The following is a 6,098-nucleotide window of genomic DNA, read 5'->3' on the forward strand; positions in this document are numbered from 1 at the left end:
GGGTTTAGTGTGAATTGGACTTGGGTCTTTAACACAAGCCTTGGGCTTGCTTTTGTTGGTTCAATCCTTAAATATAAGGTGAATTCGGTTAAGTAAGGATTGGGTTTGTGTGTGCTGGTCTAGTCCATGTATTGGGTCCAAGTCATAAGGCTATTGTATTTAAAACATGTGGGTCAAATGGTTTGACAAGCCTATACCTAGTGGATTCTCCCTTACCAATTTGATTAGTTGACTTTGACTCAGTTGACCCATTCACTGCCAGTTTGACCCATTCAATTTTACTCGTCCAGTTTGACTCAAATCTAGATCCAGACCCAAATCCGACAAAATAAAACATTTATTTTTTTATTATAATAATATTTTTTAAAAAAAATTTAAATTATTTCTTTAAATATCTCTATTATAGATATATTATTTAGTATTGTTTTATTTTTATGTATGATTATTTTTCTTTGAGATATTTTGTGGCAATTCATATATGTGGCATAGAGAAATTAAAGTGATACATCGCCTAAGTGACCTCTGTCATGGAGCTTTTCTCCTTGGCCAAAAATGTAAAAGTTTAATAAATTGCATCAAGTTACATCTATATCCATGCGAATGACAATTGGCCCAAAGGAAGATTGTTGCCAGGTCATAGATAGTATAAGGTGGTTATATGTGAATTGCATAATTTTTTAGATTAACCTATGCATTCAATAGTTGGCCCAAAGGAAGGCTATTATTCGGCCAAGTTGTATAATTTTTTGGATTCGATAGCCTGCCCAAGGAAGGTTATTGTTTAGCCAAGCTTACATTTTTGCATTATTCACGATAACTAGCCTCATTAGGAAAGGACCACTTGCATGTTGTAGCTACTATCCAAAGAATTGATTGCAATGATGCATTAAGTATCTCATACGGCCCACTTTTATAAAACCATAAATTTTTTGGGTTTAATTTTGTCCTTTTTTCTGATTGATTTTATTCTTTAATTTTACTAAAGTTTGCATGACCAAAGTTATGATTTGTTTATTATTACTTCAATATTGATGGGATGTTTATTTATTGTAAGTTTCTTTTGTTTCCTTAAAGTGAATATATATTCAATATCTATCAATTTGAATAACATTCATGTCCTTAATGGATTAAATTTTGCAAAATGGAATGAGCAGATTACTATTGTACTTGAGTGTATGAATCTAGAATATGCTCTTCGGGTTGATGAGACTCCCAAGTCTATTGATCAGAATTCTGTTGATTAGATGACAACCTATGAAAAATGGGACCGTTCTTATCGCTTGAGTCTTATGATAATGAAGCATCATATTATTCCCGATTCTATTCATGGTGCAATGTCTGAAGAGGAAAATGCCATGAAGTACCTAAGCCAAATAGCAGATCGAATTGTTGTATCAAAATAGGTAGAGACAAGTACGCTACTAAGCAAACTTGTTTCAATGCGATATAATGGAAAATGGAACTATTATGGAATAGTCCAATCTTGTTACTAGATTGAGAGCACTAAAGTTAGAATTTTCTGATGAAATTCTTATGTTTTGATTTCTCTTTGTACACAATTTGGTTCTTTCAAAATTAATTATAACACTCAAAGGTAGAAATGGAATCTAAATGAGATTATTGCTTATTGTGTGCAAGAGGAAGAAAGATTGATACAAGAAATGATAGAAAGTGCTTATATGAAAATTTTTCCTCTTGGAAATCCGAGCACCAAGAAAAGAAAGTGGAATGATAAAGCCAAGGCAATTGTGAATGCTAGAACTTCACAAATAATTGTGCAACAACAACATGATAAAGTTTCTGCCAATTACTTTTGCAAAAAGGATGGTCATGTAAAGAAGAATTTTTTCCAATATAAGAAGTGGCTTACAAATAAAGGTGATTTTTCTATCTTTATTTGCACTAAAATTAATTTGGCTATTATGCTACCTAACACTTTGTGGATAGATTCTAGACCTACTATTCACATAAGTGTTACTATGCAAGGTTACCTAAAGTGTCAAAAACCAAGTGATGCAAAAAAATTCATTTACTTGGAAGATGGCAATAAAGTAAGTGTGAGGCAATTGGAGTTTACAGATTAAAATTAAAGTCTGGTTTTTTTTTTTTTTGGATTTGGATAAGACTTTATGTGTCATCATTTAGATAGAATTTAATTTTTGTGTCTTGTTTGGAAAAATCCGATTATTCTTTTTTATTTAGAAACTAGAAATTCAATCTTTTCCAAAATTCAAATGTTATCAGTACTGGCTCTTTGATTGATAATTTTTATTTGTTGGACTAGGATGCCTCTCACTTAAGGACAAACGAAACTTTGCATATAAATAGTTGGGGTACAAAGAGGAGATTAATTAATGAAAATTCATCTGTATCGTGTCACAAGCAGCTAAGAAATATCTTGAAAGCAAGAATTGAAAGACTTGTGTTAACTAGAATTCTTGATTTTTCAGATTTTAAAATCTGTGTTGGATGTATAAAAGGCAAGCAAAAAAATATGAGGAAAATAGGTGCCAATAGGAGTTCAAGCATCTTAGAAGTGATACATACTGACATTTGTGGTCCATTCCCTATGGCATCTTGGAATGGTCAATGGTATTTTATTATTTTTATAGACAATTATTCCCGTTATGGGTACTATATTTAATACATGAAAAATCACAAGCACTGACCATTTTTAAGGCTTATAAAGCTGAAGTTGAGAATTAGCTTGAAAGAAAATTATGGCCGTTAGATCTAACCGTGGTGGTGAATACTCTTTGCAGATATGACATATTAGGTGAACAATGTCCTGGGCCTTTTGCAAGGTACTTTGAAAAATGTGCTATCATTCCTTAATACACCATGCCAGGGACTCCAAGTCAAAAAGGACACAGCTAAGAGACAAAATCGAACCTTAAAAGATATAGTTAGAAGTATAATATCTCATTCTTATTTGCTAGAGTCACTATGGGGAGAGACCATAAAGACCACCATTTATATTCTCAATTGAGTACCAAGTGAAATAGTAGCTAAAACCTCCCATGAGTTATGGACTAGAAAGAGGCCTAATATTAGACATTTACATGTCTAGGATTGTCCAGTTGAGGCTAGGCCCTATAAGCCTAATGAAAGGAAACTAGACTCGAAAACAATCAGCTACTACTTTATTGGTTATTTGGAGAGATCAAGGGGTTTCAAGTTATATTGCCCTTTAGGTAGTACCATTATTAAGATGTGTAATGCCAAATTCATTGAGGATATTCATGATGGTGAGAGTACATGACCTAAAAATATTTTATTTGAAGAGGAGCAGATTGAAATACGTCTGAAAAATACTAAGGGCGGTGAGATGGTCACCACCTGTCATAGTACAGGATGCGGATACAGATCATCAAACCAATTTTAAGTTACCTTTAATTAATACTGAAGAACCTGAATTGTCTCAGCAGGAAGTGCCATTAAGGATATCAAATAAGGAGAGGAGATCAACAATTCCAGATGATTACATTATTTATCTCCATGAGCATGAGTTTGATATAGGGTTGGAGGATCATCCAATCTCTTGCCAAACAAAGTGCTAACTCCCAAAAGTGGATGGATGCTAAGAAAGTGATTTACCACCCCGATTCGGCCGTGTGGGGTTTTGCCCTCCTCAGGGCCCAAACCGGCCAATTGATGGCCCAATGAAGGGAAGAGGACTAGGCTAGGCTCAAGTGACTCACTCAAAAATAAGTAGTGGAAAAATTATCCCAAGTGCAGGAGGATATCATGTAATAATTAGGAATAAAATTCCTAGATCTTCTCCTCGGAAAAAGTTATTTAAATCCAAACTTGTATAAAACGGTGAAAAGTTTCACAAACAAAAGTTGTGGTATGAATAATAAATGGAAGAGTGCAACGGAAATAAAAAGGGGACTAGTCATAGACTAGATTTATACTTTTGGATTGTTTTTAGTGTCGAAATGGAACGTAAAAGACTAACAAATTGAAATTAATAATTAAATATTTAACTACGCTAAATAATTTTAATTAATCTAAAAATTAAATAATAAACTGAAATTAATCTAAAATGTAATTGTAATGCATCTTTAATAGAAGCTTAAAGAAACAAAAAAAATAACTGATATAAAATAAAAAGTAGGGAATGAAAAGATCAAGCCAAATGAACGAAAATGGAGATTAAAAGCAGTGGAGGAGGCTAGACTGTACTAGCAATTGGACCCCTCAAAGAATTCTTCAACGGTGCTGCTGCAGCGTGAGTGAACTAGGCTGAACGAAAAGAAGTGTCCAGGGCTGAAATGAACTAATGCATAAGAGAGAAAAATCATGCAGTGCTCAAGATGCCCAAGAGAAAATAAAAGTGCTGCACTGAAAAATGCCCCCAAAAGATCATATTGTGTGCGGCGCTCTCTAGGTTCCAGGAGAATAAATGTTGCCGTCCAGGTCTTGAACTCTCCAAATGCCAAAAGTCTTCCATGTCCAATAAGAAAGCGTGCGGCACTCCACCAAAGAGGAAAAAACATATGCGGCTTGAAAATACCCATAGCAAATATATGTCGTCCTTAGTCAAAGTCAAAGTCCCAATTAAATTAGTGTGCAGCGTCTCTTGTTCCAACATGTGTTGCCATACCATTGACTTTTCAAATGAAAGTAATGAATTTTAAAACCTCCTATGGGCCCCTCAAGCATGTGACTTTTAAAAGCTCAAAACTCCATTTCTTTTGACCAATGACTACATATAAAGATAAATAAAATAAAATACAAAGAATAAAATATATATAAAAATATATATGTTGTGCATATAAAGAAAATTTGCTCAATTAAATCATAAGTTCTAAAATTAAGTATAAATCATGCTATTCATTAATTTAAATCACACTTGAATTTATGCATCTTAACCATTTTTTCATCTAAAACCAATAATAATGTAATAAAATAAATAAAATATATTGGTTCTAAATGTATAAAATATGCAATATTTTAGTTCAATCATCGAGTAGGCCCTTCGAATATGGTGGCTGGTCATGTCACCTACTCAGACCGCAACCCACATTTCCGAACAGCAGGCATGCCGCATTAAATGGTCTGGGAAGCCAACACACTACGGCAGAGCCAAATTTCCACTCAGCTTTGCGGATAAGATAGTTTGCGCACCTTTGACCCCTTACTTGCCGTGAGGGACAAATTAGCAACCCACACAAAATGTGGTAGGGTGAAGGCTGATATGATAAGGGAGGAAACCTATCCCTAGTGCCAGGGGCCCCCACAACCGTGTATAGAAACACGTCTTGGGCTCAAGTATAACTATTTGAACATTTTCTCCTTACATTCCTACACAAATAGATAATTTTGACTTAGGTATCGGTGTCCCTCACCACCCTGAGCCGTCATCTCCTTGGGTCTTGTAGGTACCATGGAGGAATCGCTGAGTTGTCCAAGCTACAAAACAGGGCATCATCAGATGCAATGCTAGATGAGTGAATGTATATGAAAAACAATGACGTTTGGGACCTTGTCAAATTGCTTAAGGGTATTAAACCAATTGGTTGTAAAGGGGTCTTCAAAACCAAGCAAAACTCTAAAGGTAACGTCGAGAGGTATAAAGCACGTTTGGTTGCAAAATACTTTACTCGAAAGGAAGACATTGACTATAAGGAGACTTTCTCTCCAGTTTCATCGAAATACTCTTTTAGGATTATTACGACACTCGTAACTCATTATGATTTAGAACTTCATTAGATGGATATAAAGACTGCTTTTCTCAATGATGACATGGAGGAAACATATATATGATGCAACCAAAGGGCTTTGGGACTAATGAATCGAGTCATTTGATTTGAAAATTAAAGAAATCAATTAATGGTTAAAAGCATACATCTCTTCAATGTTATTGAAAGTTTGATCAAGTAGTTTCCTCTTTTGGTTTTAAAAATAAAAAAAAATTGAGGATCAATATATTTATCATAAAATCAATGGGAGCAAATTTATAATTTTGGTGCTATATGTTGATGACATTCTACTGGCAAGTAGTGACATAGGCCTATTACACGAAACCATGAAATTTCTTTCGAAACATTTTGAAATGAAAGATCTTGCTGAGACATCTTTTGTGATAGGTG

Source organism: Carya illinoinensis, chromosome 11 (assembly GCF_018687715.1).
Source record: "Carya illinoinensis cultivar Pawnee chromosome 11, C.illinoinensisPawnee_v1, whole genome shotgun sequence".
Lineage (NCBI taxonomy): Eukaryota > Viridiplantae > Streptophyta > Magnoliopsida > Fagales > Juglandaceae > Carya > Carya illinoinensis.